Here is a 15111-nt window from a genome sequence, read left to right as displayed (position 1 = left end):
ATAATAATAATAATAATAATAATAATAATAATAATAATAATAATAATAATAATAATAGTTACTATTATATAATAGTCATTAAATAGTTAGTTCACTCTGTTACTACTTCATAAATCATTTTACCATTTTGCACAACTTACTTGATTCTGACTGTATACACCGATCAGGCATAACATTATGACCACCTTCCTAATATTGTGTAGGTCTCCCTTGTGCCTCCAAAACAGCTGTGACTCATCAGAGAATGGGCATGGGCCTTCTGAGGGTGTCCTGTGGTGTTTGGCAACAGAATTTTGTTAGTCGGGGGGCTTTGAGGGGAGGGGCCTCTGTGGACCATCCCACAGATACTTGATCAGTTTGGGATCTAGTGAATTTGGAGGCCAGGTCAACACCTTGTGCTGTTCTTCATGTGTTTTTTGTTTTTTAGTTGTTCCTAAAGTGTTTTTGTGTGTGTGCCTGTGTCAGGCTGCATCCTGCTGGGGATGGCTGCTGCCATCAAGGAGTGTCATTGCTATGGGGTGGGGGTGCCTGGTCTGGTCTAGGTGGGTGCTACATGTCTAAGTAACATACACACCAATGAATGCCAGGTCCAGAAGTTTCACAGAGGAACACTGAATTGTGACAAGATGGTCAACGTTATTCACTTCTCCTGTCAGTGGTCATAATGTTATGTCTGATAAGTGTATACATATGTACAGATAAAACAAAATGCTAATCAGATCTATCTATCTATCTATCTATCTATCTATCTATCTATCTATCTATCTATCTATCTATCTATAATAATAACAATAATAAATAAGCTGAAGCAGTCCTCCTTCAGCAGTGGAAAGCAAGTCATCTTGCTTGTCCTTTAGCAACACATTCACTTTGCATGTTGTTTGGGAGTCTGAAGTGATTTTCCTAATATATTGACAACATATGCAGAGTTTTTCTGGAGAAAGCTCTCTAATTTCCATGAGACAGAGTGAAGTGACATTGCTCAGTTGCTGTCCCGGCCACTGGTCATGCAGCACTATCATGCGCTTTAGCTCTGTACAATCTAATAACCATGGAAACTTTACTCCGTACCTCCGTGTTTTTGTGGATTTCCTTTGGATTTCTGTCTGCACCAGAAAAATCTGAGGCCTGCTCAAGCGCCGGCTTCCCGCCGCTGTGTCAGTACGTCTTCAGAAACGTCTGCTACGAGTTTGTTCGGGAACTGAAAACCTGGTCGCAAGCCCGGAGCAGCTGTGAAGAGCAAAGAGGGGAGCTCCTGACGGTGCTGGACAGCCCGGTCCAAACCTTCCTGAAGAACATCACCACAGGGAATAAGACGAGCAACTTCACTTGGTGGCTGGGAAAGGGAGTCGGGGAGAATAACCAGGAACCCGCCATACGTGAGTGAACTCATTTTGTTGGTGTATTTTTATCATTGTTCACATTTGATTGTGCTTTTGGTGATCAGAAAAGTTGGGAATTGTCAACGGCTTAACATGGAGAGTGGTGGAGAGTTCAAACTAAAAGAAAAGAGCGTTTCAGGTTGTTTGATTTGATTCATCAGAAGAGGGTTTGTGGCTAAAGGTTGTTCAATAAGAAGAAAAGGGCACACATTAAAAAAAAAAAAATCCTAATACCTCGAAATTATCTCTGACCCAAGGGCAGCTACTGACTTTCTGGTGCCAGGTTGGGTTTCATTTGAATTTTTGTGATGCAGGTACCAATGTGAATTTAAATATTTTTGAATACGTCATTTTGGTGGTATACATGTTTGATTTGTTTGTTTGTTCTTAAATATATTTTCATGTAACAAAATAAGACCTGCAGCTAAAATAACTGACAGATTTACTGATAGCTGCAGCATTAATGGTTGTTGTGTTCAGCGGGCTGTAGGGTAAAGTGACAGTATCTCAAAGCGGACTCAAAAAGCCCTTTTTTTTTTTTTGCTGATGACGTGACTTGTTTTCATGACAGAAATTGGGGACGTGTGCACATACATGAAGATGAATCCTCTTCAGGTCAATACATCCAACTGCAACCAGAAACGAGGCTTCCTCTGCACACACAGTACGTGACGTTTCTCAGTTCTCTCTGACTTTCCTCCCCTACCTCCGTGTCTTCCTTTCCTCCAGACTGATGTTTATCACCTCATCTCAATATTACGTTAGTTAAAAGTGTCATTCTTGTTTTAAAGGTTTGAAGTCTCCACCAGACACAGAGGTAAGAGATGCATTTCACATATTGTCAATAAGACGCCACCAGACTGAAACTTAAACATATGTTTGCTTGTTTAGATTTAGATTTAGACTTAAATAGACTTTACTGAACCACGAGGGAAATTGCTTCATCACATTAGCTCAGTTGCACAAAAAAAAACACTCCTGATAGTTAAAAATAAATAAAGATAAATAATAACTATACAAGATTTGCATATGTACGAGTAAATATACACTTAAAAATAAAATAAAATAAAATAAGCAAAAAATGATTTACACATGTACAAATGTACAAAAAATAGAAGTAAATATAAACTTAAACAAATAGAAAATAAAATAAAATAATGAAATAAATAAAATAAAATAGCATAAGCAAAAAAATGTACAGGAAATGGAAGTAAATATAAACTTAAACAAATAGAAAATAAAATAAAATAAAATAATGAAATAAATAAAATAAAATAAAATAATGAAATAAATAAAATAAAATAGCATAAGCAAAAAAATGTACAAGAAATGGAAGTAAATATACACTTAAACAAATAGAAAATAAAATAAAATGATGAAATAAATAAATAAAATAAAATAAGCAAAAAATGTACAAGAAATGGAAGCAAATATACACTTAAACAAATAGAAAATAAATAATAAAATAAAATAGAGTAAGCAAAAAAAAGTACAAGATTTGCACATGTACAAATGTACAAGAAATTTAGACAGAAGTAAATATACACTACATACACAGGAAGGTGCAGTAATATGGATGGAGGAGCACTGACATGTTTGCGTTTTATTTGCAGACGACGGTGGTCTCCAATTACACCAGCAGATTTCGTAAGTTAGAATTAAGCATTTTGTCTCCTAACTCACCAGTCAGCCGCCATAAAACTGAGTTTGAGCATCTGCTGCTCTTTCTTTGTGCTTCTCTCTCTCTCTCTCTGTCTCTCACACACACTCACACACTTTTGGTTTCAGGCCTTAAAAGGGATTTAAATGCCATGGCTGGCAAGATCGACTCAATCACTGGACTTCTTGAGGTAAGAGAAGCCTCGCTGGTTCAACGTGCATTTATGAAGAAGTCTGAATTGCACAAAGATATTAAACCCCAGACGTGTATTTGTCTGAGACAGGAAGCGGACATAGAGCTGCGGCGGATGGAACTTACGAAAGATGAGCCGACAAATGACAACAGGGTGGCTACCTTTATTCTGAAAAGCTTGCAGAAACTGTTACTTCACGTTGCATTATTCACGTCATCTTTAATTCTTTCTGCTTTTTTTTTTTTTTCACCCCCCACAGAAAAAATTTATTGAGTATTTGTTGGCAGGCACTTTAAAGCTGACCCCGGTATTTGCTACAAATAATAAGGACGTGATGACACATATTATTAACTGCAGCACTGCCATCCTGTCTCTCTCCATGAAGAAGTGTGACATCAAGACCAATCCAAATCCTAAAGTGAGTTTAAATGTCTCTGAACAACCCTGAGGATCACACGCCTTGTTGCTGTTGTCGCTCTCACGCTCCGTTGTATTTTGTTTCTCCCTCTCCAGACTTTGTTTGAGGATATCTTTCAGATTTTCCGTAAAGTTTCTGAACTGCTAGGTACAGATTCAACACCGTCAATCATAAGGCACCCAAGGGGCACTATTTATCAGAGCAGGTTGGTGTTTTCTTTCACAGAGTATCACTTTGATTTTCTCTAAAGGCTGGTTTTAATAATAGTTTGATTTGTATTTCAACCATCAGCTACAAGCCTACTGATCTCAGCAATGCAGTGCTGGGCTCAAAGGAAGATGATGCGTACATTAAGCTCCCCTCATTTTCAGCACTGGAACAGCAGCTTGGAAAGTATCAAAAAGTCTCCTCTCAGGTCTGTGTGTGTGTCACCACCACGCGCATGTTTGCACCTTCGGCGTGTATCTACCGTCATGCTAACAGCGCTTTCCCTCGCCCTCAGTTGTCTACGTTCACGGACAATCCCTATCCATCCGACGACAATGTATCGGGAACTGTTTGTAGCCTTATTCTCAGCGGTGAAGGCGGAGACATCGCTCTGAAAGGCCTGTCAGAGATGATTGAGGTAAAGCCAAAATGTTGTGTCATTAGAGCAGGGGCGTCAAACTCATTTTAGGTCAGGGGGCCACATGCAGTGCCAAGGGGCCCGGGGCCAGCTGGAGGTCACTCAGATTAAGCTGAGTGGTGTTCTGTTTTTCTCAATGAGTGGATTCTCTAATGTCCCATTAATGGCCAGAAACTCAAGGTGTCAATGAGTGTGAATTGCAAAAATTTGGTACACATATGCACTCGGTATACACCGATCAGCCACAACATTAAAACCAGTAGAAGTAAATAACATTCATCATCTCGTGACAATTCGCTGTTCTGCTGGGAAACTTCTGGACCTGGCATTCATTGGTGTGGATGTTACTTAGACATGTAGCACCCACCTAGACCAGACCACGCACCCCCACCCCTTGATGGCAGCAGCCATCCCCAGCAGGATGCAGCCTGACACGGGCACACACACAAAAACGCTTAAGGAACAACTAAAAAAAAACATGAAGAACAGCACAAGGTGTTGACCTGGCCTCCAAATTCACTAGATCCCAAACTGATCAAGTATCTGTGTGATGATCCACAGAGGCCCCTCCCCTCAAAGGCCCCCCCCACTAACAACATTCTGTTGCCAGACACCACAGGACACCCTCAGAAGGCCCATGTCCATTCTCCGATGAGTCACAGCTGTTTTGGAGGCACAAGGGAGACCTACACAATATTAGGAAGGTGGTCATAATGTTACGCCTGATCGGTGTACTTTAGAGTACTATAAAAAGACACATTTTTTTTATTACAAAACCTCCCAAATGTTCTAAAGATGCTATACAAAGTCCATAAATAAGAATGTCAGTCTATATAACACACACAGACGTTTGTTCCCGCCCCTCTCCCTCCAGATCTACCTGCCTCGTCCAAATGCTTCAGTACACATGAATATCTCCAAAGAGATGGAGAACAACACGTTTTTGATGAGTAGTTTCAACGTCACAGACTCTCAAGTGACCGTCTTCTTCGACGTGGAGCCCAGTGCCGACGTGTCACTGATTCTTTCCTTGTCTCACGGGTCGCCTCCTGAGCCTACGCGATCCCGCCATCAGAAAATCCTCAACCAGACAGGTAACCGCCACCAACAGGGCGTCGATCGACTGCTGTTTAACCCATTTGGTTCATTTGATTGGTTCTTGGATTAATAATTCTAACATCATTATTTAATTCAGAGGGGTATCGCTGGATGATAAGCCCAGATATGATAGGTGGCGATTCTGGGTTGTGGTATATTGACGTCAGATCCGTCAGTTCCACGTGGCAGCCAGGTTTAACACTGAGGGTCACCTCGTTTACAAGCAAGTGTTTGTACTGGGACAAAGAGGAGGACAAGTGGAGCACTGAGGGCTGCCAGGTAGGTTTCCACCCGAACTGAATCTGGCTCCACTGTTTAATTCTGCGTGTACAGTGATATGGTTGCAGCAGCAGCAGCAGTAGTTGCACAGCAGACCCTGATGTAATGTCTCTGTCTCAGGTGGGAATGCAAAGCACTCCAGTGCAAACTCAGTGCCTGTGCAACCACCTCACTCTCTTTGGGAGCTCCTTCTTCGTGATGCCGAACAACGTCGACATATCCCGCACAGCGGAGCTGTTCGCCACGGTGACTGACAACTACGTGGTGCTGGCCCTGCTCTGCGCCTTCTTCGGCCTTTACCTGATCACGCTGCTGTGGGCCTGCTACGCCGACCGCAGGGCGCTCTCTAAGGTCAGTGGGCTTTTCCCGTAAAGCAGATTCTTTTGTGGGATGTGTTTATTTTTGTTCTTCTGCCACTAAAAAGCACACCACAATGTTTTATGCATCAGAGGAAGATGACTCTGCTGGAAGACAATCACCCCGGTGCACAGTACAACTACCTGATCGGTATCCAAACTGGGCATCGTAAGAATGCTGGGACTTCTGCTAATGTAAGAGAATTATGATGAGATTTATCTATTTTTTTTTATTTTTTATGATGAAGAATTGTAGTAGTCACTACTCACTGACAGCCCAGGTTAAAGAAGCATACAGATTATATTCCTTATTTTCATGTATTAACAAATTCAATTAGATGAATACATTTTTTTCCTCCCTTTTCAGATCGCCCATTCAAGTTAGAATATGAAAATAGCTGATGTCGAAGATTTACGTGAATAAATTTATGAATAAAGTTCACTTCTTGGATGTTAGGACTTCCCGTCTAGACTTGATCACTTGGAATAATGAGCACAGTTACACGCTATATACAAAGAAGTATCAAAGGCAGTCTTTAGGCTTATACACAGATCAGCCACAACATTAAAACAGGAGAAGTAAACAACATTGACCATCTTGTGACAATTCAGCGTCCTGCTGGACCTGGCATCCCCCCATAGCAATGACACTCCTTGATGGCAGCAGCCATCCCCAGCAGGATGCAGCCTGGCACAGACACACACACAAAAACACTTTAGGAACAACTAAAAAAAAAAACATGAAGAACAGCACAAGGTGTTGACCTGGCCTCCAAATTCACTAGATCCCAAACTGATCAAGTATCTGTGGGATGATCCACAGAGGACCCTCCCCTCAAAGGCCCCCCCACTAACAACATTCTGTTGCCAGACACCACAGGACACCCTCAGAAGGCCCATGTCCGTTCTCTGATGAGTCACCACAAGGGAGACCTACACAATATTAGGAAGGTGGTCATAATGTTATGCCTGATCAGTGTATGGTAAAGAACATTTGTAATTATGGAGTCATGCAACTTAACTAAACTAAAAACATGAGTTTCACGTCCGTTTCTCTTCTTCAAGTTTGCAGCCTGTCGTCTGATGTGTGATCTCGTTGCTGTTTTCATCGGTGCGCCTGGTTTCTCCTGCAGGTCATGATAAAGCTGATCGGCACGGAGGGCGAGAGCAGCTTGCACGTCCTCACGGACCCCGACAAGCCCGTGTTCGAGAGAGGAGCTTTCGATATGTTCCTGCTGGCCGCGCCCTACCCGCTCGGCGAACTGGGAAACCTCAGGCTGCAGCACGACAACTCTGGAGGTCACCCGTCATGGTACTGGAGGCTGAGGGTGTTCAGTGGCAAATCATTTATTTGGTGCTGAATCAGATCGAGGTGCAGGGCCTACCATAAAAAATTTACTTTTTCTAGCACACCGTACGCATGCACCTGCACACACTCTGGTGGAGGTGAAGGATGGATCTGCTCTGTACTGTAATATAGAAATAATGCAAATAACTGAATTTCACAAAATGCTCGAGGCAGCCGTACACAGAACGTCCAATACTAGAGTGAAGCATCAGAGGTCGATGGCATCTTTGCTCATGATGTGAAACATTTTTCTCGGTTTGTTTGTTAACGTGGGCCACGGGCAAGAAATCTGTGTGCAGTCAGTGATAGATGAAAAGACCAAAGTGAGATTTTGCTCCCAGTTTGCAAAGTTGCCTTGTGTAGCTAAGATACTGTGTAATAGGAGAATAAATAAATAGATGTCTAATCTGTGTTGTTTTACAAATTTCCCCTATATATATATATAAAAAAAAAGGTACGTAGACAAGGTGACCATCCAGGACGTCCAAACGCGAAACGTGTCGCACTTCTTTTGCGACTGCTGGATGAGCGCCGACCGAGGTGACGGCGCCATCAAGAAAACCTTCAACGCGGCAAAGAGCAACGAGATTGCCAGCTTCAGGTCAGGGTCACTTGGACGCCTTTTTCAACTGCTCACACACAGTAAGGCCTCTCGGTTTATTAACGCATCGGCGCCGCTTTCTGTTTTCTGTTCCCCGCTTTTCTTGGAGCAGGAACATCTTCCAGAGCAGAACATCCACTGGCTTTAGGGATGAACACATCTGGGTGTCCATAGTGAGTCCTCCCTCGCGCAGCCCGTTCACGCGCGCCCAGAGGGTTTCTTGCTGCATGAGCCTGCTCCTCTGCACCATGGCCATCAACATCGCTTTCTGGAACCTCCCTGTGGATGAGAGCTCACCAGTAATCTTCTCTTTGGGTGATTACATTGCCTCTAAATAGTTTAGTAAACTAGTTTTACTCAGGAGGGAAAACTACTCTGTGTAGGCATCTAAAACTGACTGGTGTTTATTGAACTTTTAGAAAACAGACGAAGATAGAGGACATCAGGTCACAGTTTTGTAAGAAAGATATTCACAGTAATTATCAACAAATATCTAAAGCGTGATGTAGGTACCTTAAAGGTTCGATAAAGGTCGAAGCTAAAGTGAACTCTGACGTCTCTGGATCAACTGATTTATCTCCAGGGCCCCATTTTGAATTTTGGAGGCGTCAGCAGGTAAAAATAATCTGAGAGTAACTCTAACACCACCTTTAGGGATTTACACACCTTCTGTTTATTTATTTGTGTGAGGGTTTGAAAAACTCAATACATTTACACCAATCAGGCATAACATTAAAACCACTGACAGGAGAAGTGAATAACATCGACCATCTTGTGACAGTTCAATGTTCTGCTGGGAAACTTTTGGACCTGGCATTCATTCATGTGGATGTTCCTTAGACATGTAGCACCCACCTAAACCAGACCAGGCACCCCCACCCCATAGCAATGACACTCCTTGATGGCAGCAGCCATCCCCAGCAGGATGCAACCACAAAAACGGTTTAGGAACTCCATGAAGAACAGCACAAGGTGTTGACCTGGCCTCCAAATTCACTAGATCCCAAACTGATCAAGTATCTGTGGGATGATCCAAACATGTTGCAAGTGTAAAATATAAAAATAAACACATACTGAGAGTCAGAAGTGGAAGTAAAACTGCGCAACAACCCCGAGTGACTTTGTACTGATTCTGTTTTTTGGTTGTCATTGGTTCTGGGTCTGTTTTTAGCTGCATCATCAACACCGCGTCCCCTTTTATCTGTCTCTGCGCAGGTTCGATGCAAATCACCTGGCAGGAGATCATGGTGGGAGTGCAGAGCGGCCTCCTCATGTTCCCAATCAACATCCTCATCATCACCATCTTCCGAAGCATCCGACCTCGCATGATTTCAGACCCTAAAAAAGGCGACGCCGAGAACACGAGACCCCCCATGGTTACGATTCCGTCGATCCTGAAGGTGCGGCTTTACGTCTGATCCCTGAGTGTTCCTCGAGTCGTACGTTTAATGAGCGCAGTGAATTACACCCCGCTGTCCTCGTAAACCTAGACACATGGATTTAGTTTATGCTGCACTTATTGTGTCCTCTGTATTTCTACGTGGTATTTGTTGTCTCCCCCTCCTGCAGGAAATAGAGGAGGTCATTTTTTTGGTGAGCCAGAGTAAGAGAAACAAGATATCAGATGTGAGCAGGCTGGAGTCTGCTGCTGACCTCTGGCCTGCCCTGGACAAAGTGCATGAATTCCTCCAGCTAATGCAAGGTATTTTATTTCATTTGCTTTGCGTAAGATAGCAAAAGCTTTGAAACACTTTAAATAAATATGCATTTGCATAAAAAAAAGAAAATAACCAGAACATCTTGAATAAGAAACGAGACAGAGGGCTAGGATTTTCCAAGTGGATGATTAAGAAATTAAACTCAAAATGTCCTATTAGGGCAACAGATGTATCCCAATCAGTATTAGATTAAAGGATTACGTTCCTTTATTGTATATTTTTATCAACACGTCCCATGAGGAGACCACACCAGCAGAAAACATTTCTCAGCACCCTCCAACAACAGTTTCTACTACTAGAACAACTGTGCAACGTGGCTTTTAGTTGATAATGCGAGAAAACCGTGGCATGTAGGGCAGAATTTAAGTATTTACAGCAAAAAGATGATTTTAAGGAAGTGCAGCAGAGCGGTTAACTGATAATGACGTTGACGTTAGATATGTAGCACCCACCTAGACCAGACCAGGCACCCCCACCCCATAGCAATGACTCTCCTTGATGGCAGCAGCCATCCCCAGCAGGATGCAGCCTCCTGCTCCAAGAAAAGCGGGGAACCTTTAAATTTGAAATTGGTAGAGAAGAAAAACAGGTATTTCTTCCACATAAAGAAACGTACAGCGTAAATACATCCTGATCTGCATGTAAACCTCTCACAGGGGAGAGCGCGAGTGACCCCCACTGGGTGTGCTGCAGCAAGTTCCTCCTAGCCGGTCTCAGCCGCCTCCTGACGTGCCTGGGGAGACTGCACGCAAATACCTTTCCGAATCCATACGACCACCAGCAGGCCCTCGACATCACCAGCGTTCTGGTTCGCAAGGCGGAGATGGTCTTCAGCAGCCACTTGGCCTACTGGTCAGCTCTGCAGTCTTGCGCAAATATCTGCAAAAGCACAGAGCTTAGTACTGATTTAACTGGAACATCTGATGTGTTGTCTTTGGTCGGTCCAGCCCACCTCCCGTGAGGACGGAGAAGAAGAGGTCGGCGAGCTGCTGGCTGCCCTGGTGGTTTGTGTTCCTGGGCTGGTTCCTGTTGCTGTCCATCAGCGGAATATCCACGTTCTTCACCCTGCTGTACGGTTTCGAGTACGGCAAAGAGAAGTCCATCAAGTGGGTCATGTCTCTGGGCCTCTCCCTCTTCCAGAGCATCTTCATACTGCAGCCTCTCAAGGTGGGTGCAGACGGGAAAATGAATCCTCTTCAGAATTTAATCTAAGAACGGCTGCTTCCTGTATACACTTTTTTTTGTGTGTGTTGTTGTGTCTGCAGGTGCTTGGTATTGCCGTGATTTTTGCCCTGTTGCTGAAACCTGTAGCCGTGGAGGAGACTGAAGAAGTTGACCTAGTGCTGATAAGTAAGAAAACATTGGGTTATAAGATGACTGTGGCTCTTTTCTTTCTCCAGTGACGTCTGTTAATTAACAATGCATCAAATAACTTCTTGCACTCGTAGCAGGAAAGCAAGCGTTTTAGACTCTTTCAGCTCGTTGCTTTGGTTCTGTCCCACCGCTCTCATCGGCATCGATTCCCGATGAGGCGGACAGACGTTCAGGAAAAGCTCCGCCTGCTCAGCACTGTTATTCTCTCTGGATTTCAAAGAATAATCTTTTATAGAATACACAGTGCTACTTGAAAAAAAAACATTTGCATCCCTCAGAATTTTCTTCATTTCTGCATAAAAATGACTCAAAACATTCACAAAAGTCCTGAAAGTAGACAAAGAGAAACCCAATGAAAGCCAACGAAACTGAAATTTTATACTTTTGTATTTGTTTATTCAAGATAATTAATCATTTGTTCATATCTGTGAGGTGCTTGTTTCCAGTATCTGCTGTGACCTCCTTGTGACTAAACATTTCTGGTAACTGCCGAACAGTGGTCTACAGCAGCTTGGAGGAATTTTAGCCCATTCCTCAGAACAGAACCACTTCAGCTCTGAGATGTTGGTGGGTTTCCTCACATCAACTGCTTGCTTCAGGTCCTTCCACAACATTTCTATTGGATTAAGGTCAGGACTTTGACTTGGCCGTTCCAAAACATTCATCTTCCCTCTTCTTTAACCGTTCTTTTGTGTTCTTGGACTCGTTGTCTTGTTGCATGACCCAGTTCTCTTCAGATTCAGCTCATGCATGGACAGGTGTCCTGACATTTTCTTTTAGAGTTCACTGGTAGAATTCAGAATTCATTGGTCCATCAGTGATGACGAGGCGTCCTGGAACCTGATGCAGCAAAAACAGGCCCAAACAAAGGCATTACCACCCCCATGTTTCCTGCACTGGATGAGGTTCTGATGCTGGAATGCAGTGTCGTATCATCTCATTTAAACCAAACTATTCTAGTTTTCAGTGTTTTCCCGAATGTGGACTCGTGAACATTAACGTGAGAGGGGCATTTGGTTTCTTAGAAGTTACCCCTGGGTTCTTCTGTGACCTCTCAGACAAATCCCAGGTTTATTTATTTCTAAAAACACCTGAGTCTCACTGCATTGATCGGAAACACCTCTGAATGGGTGGACTCTAATTTGGCCTTTCTTTTGCACCTCGCAGATATGTAATATTGGCTCATTTTCATGCATAAACAAATACCATGGTGTAATATTTCCTTTTCATTTGTTTGACTGAGTCATCTTTGTCTACTCTCATGACTTGTGTGAAAATCCTCTGATGATTTGAGTCATTTTTTAAGCAGAAATGTAGAAAATTCTCAGGGCTGCAAATACTTTTAAGCGGCACTGTACTGTATTTACATCACGCAACAAAAACTTATATATCTGGAAGAGACTCCTTAAAATAAATCTGAGATAGTCTCTAAATTTTATTTCACATGCAATCTGTTTAGTCATATTTACAGACGTATCTTGTCCATTTTATTTCAGGCCGGCTGCAGAGAGCTCTTGTGTAATCATTTGTCGACTTTAAACCTGTGACCCTTTTTAGCTTTTGTACTTTTCCGAGTGACTTCTCTCTCTTAAGTGTATGAGTGGTGCCTTTCTCCGGTTTAAGTAAAGTAAAGCACGGCCCAGTCTCACTGCAGTTTCTCCTCCACTTAACAGAGCAGCAAGAAAAGTGTCGACAGTGGGCTGGCAGGAGCGACCTGTGAGGACGCTGCATTTTGAGGCACGAGCTCTGATGGACACCGCTGCGAGTCCCCCCAAACACCACCACCACCACCACCACCACCACCCCTCGCTTCTTAAACACTCTTTTGCACTTATTGCCGTTTTACTTTCTGAATATATAATTGTGCGACACATTCTGGTATTGCAGAGGATTGCAAAGGGATCATTAACTAATAAGTGGTTGCTTATTTTTAAACAGCTTTTGCTTCCTTCTGCATAAACTGCTCATATTTAATGTCAGGATCATTATAAACCATTTTTACAGATTCAAGCATGTTCTTAGACCTTTATAAGCTCTTTGACTTCCTCAATCCGATAAAATAAACATAATGACTAATGGAATAGAGGACCGGCTAGATTTATTAAAAGTTTATACTCAAATACCATTAAAAAGTATGTAGAACTTGCAGAGAAATATATTTATTTTGTTAATTTTAGTTTCCGCCACACCTAAGTCTTTCCATTTTAGCAGGACAGTTATCAAATATTTAACGTTGGCTCAGGTTTATTTGCTGTTAGCGACTTTAAACACAATGATATGATGTTGAGCCAACCACTCATTATGCATAGACTTGTAGAAAGTAAGGGAGAGTGTAGCCGTGGATATGGGAGCTAATGGTTAATTGATCGCTTTCTTCGTTTCTGTTCCGTCACTGACTGTAATACATGCTGAAAGTGCACGTCATGCCTCTTTCCATCATTCATGCCAGCGCCTGTGGGACTCGGTCTTTCCTCCGTCTGAATGATTCATGTAACATCATGACACAACTACATCCAAGTTTGCGCTTTTGATTTGGGAACACAGGCGGATCTGAAGACGCTTTAAAGGCTTGTTTTAGATCTTCTGAGCTATTCATTTAATCAGAAAATGGCTTATTTATCGGTTTCACTTATTGATGCCGCGTGTATTATATGTGTGTGGATTTGAATAAAGGCATCTCTGTTGGAAATCTCAGTGTGTTCAAACTCTTTAAAACTGGAAGTGTGAATTTATTTATTAGTGACAGTATCAGCAGCACATCTAAAGACTGGAAACTTTTAATAATAACTCAACATACAGCAAAAGCTACAGTATGAGCAAAGATTTGTAATTTACTGCTGCTAAAGTTGGATATCTGCTTTGTATATACACTGATCAGGCACAACATTACGACCACTGACAGGAGAAGAAAATAACATTGACCATCTTGTGACAATTCAATGTTCTGCTGGGAAACTTCTGGACCTGGCATTCATTCATGTGGATGTTACTTAGACATGTAGCACCCACCTAGACCAGACCAGGCACCCCCACTCCATAGCAATGACACTCCTTGGTGGCAGCAGCCATCCCCAGCAGGATGCAGCCACAAAAACACTTCAGAAACAACTCAGAAATGAAAATTGTATCCAGAGCATGCTGTGGAACTGGAACTGGGAGCGTGGATGATACGCATCTTGGAAAGTGGTTCTTGAAAAGAACAGGTGCACGAACGAGAACCAAGCTGGCTTTCTTCAGGTTGAAAAGTCCTATGAATAATGTTGTAAGTGAGTGCTGGAAAGCAGCAAAAATGCACATGCACTGATCAGCCACAACATAATGACCACTGATAGGAGAAGTAAATGTGAATAACATCTTGTGACAATTCAGTGTTCTGCTGGGAAACTTCTGGACCTGGCATTCATTCATGCAGATGTTACTTAGACATGTAGCACCCACCTAGACCAGACCAGACACCCCCACCCCATAGCAATGACACCCCTTGATGCAGCAGCCATCCCCAGCAGGATGCAGCCTGACACAGACACACACACAAAAACACTTTAGGAACAACTAAAAAAAAAAAACATGAAGAACAGCACAAGGTGTTGACCTGGCCTCCAAATTCACTAGATCTCAAACTGATCAAGTATCTGTGGGATGATCCACAGAGGACCCTCCCCTCAAAGGCCCCCCCACTAACAAAATCCTGTTACGACACCACAGGACACCCTCAGAAGGCTCATGTCCATTCTCTGATTTGTCATCACATGGGGGACCTACACAATATTAGGTGACTGTGATATTGTTCAGTTTATGTTGAAAGAGTTTTTTCTCTTATTTAACCCAGCTCAGTGACTTCCGTGGGGTTGTCAAAATAATAGAAACAGTGCAGCGTCAGTGCAACACAACACATTTGAGCAGAACTACAAAGTTATATAAAAATGCATTCTAGTTCACTAGTGTACCTAATGAACTGGCAAGTATCAACACATACAATGTGACCCGTCGTCTTTTCCTAATCACCAGCTCCTGTTTTAATTGTGCACACCTGGGAGCACCCTCATCCCTGTGTCTGTT

The sequence above is a fragment of the Chelon labrosus genome, assembly GCF_963514085.1.
Source record: "Chelon labrosus genome assembly, chromosome: 3".
In the NCBI taxonomy this organism is placed as follows: Eukaryota; Metazoa; Chordata; class Actinopteri; order Mugiliformes; family Mugilidae; genus Chelon; species Chelon labrosus.
The sequence above is the reverse complement of the archived record's forward strand: the minus strand, read 5'-3'. Positions refer to the sequence as shown.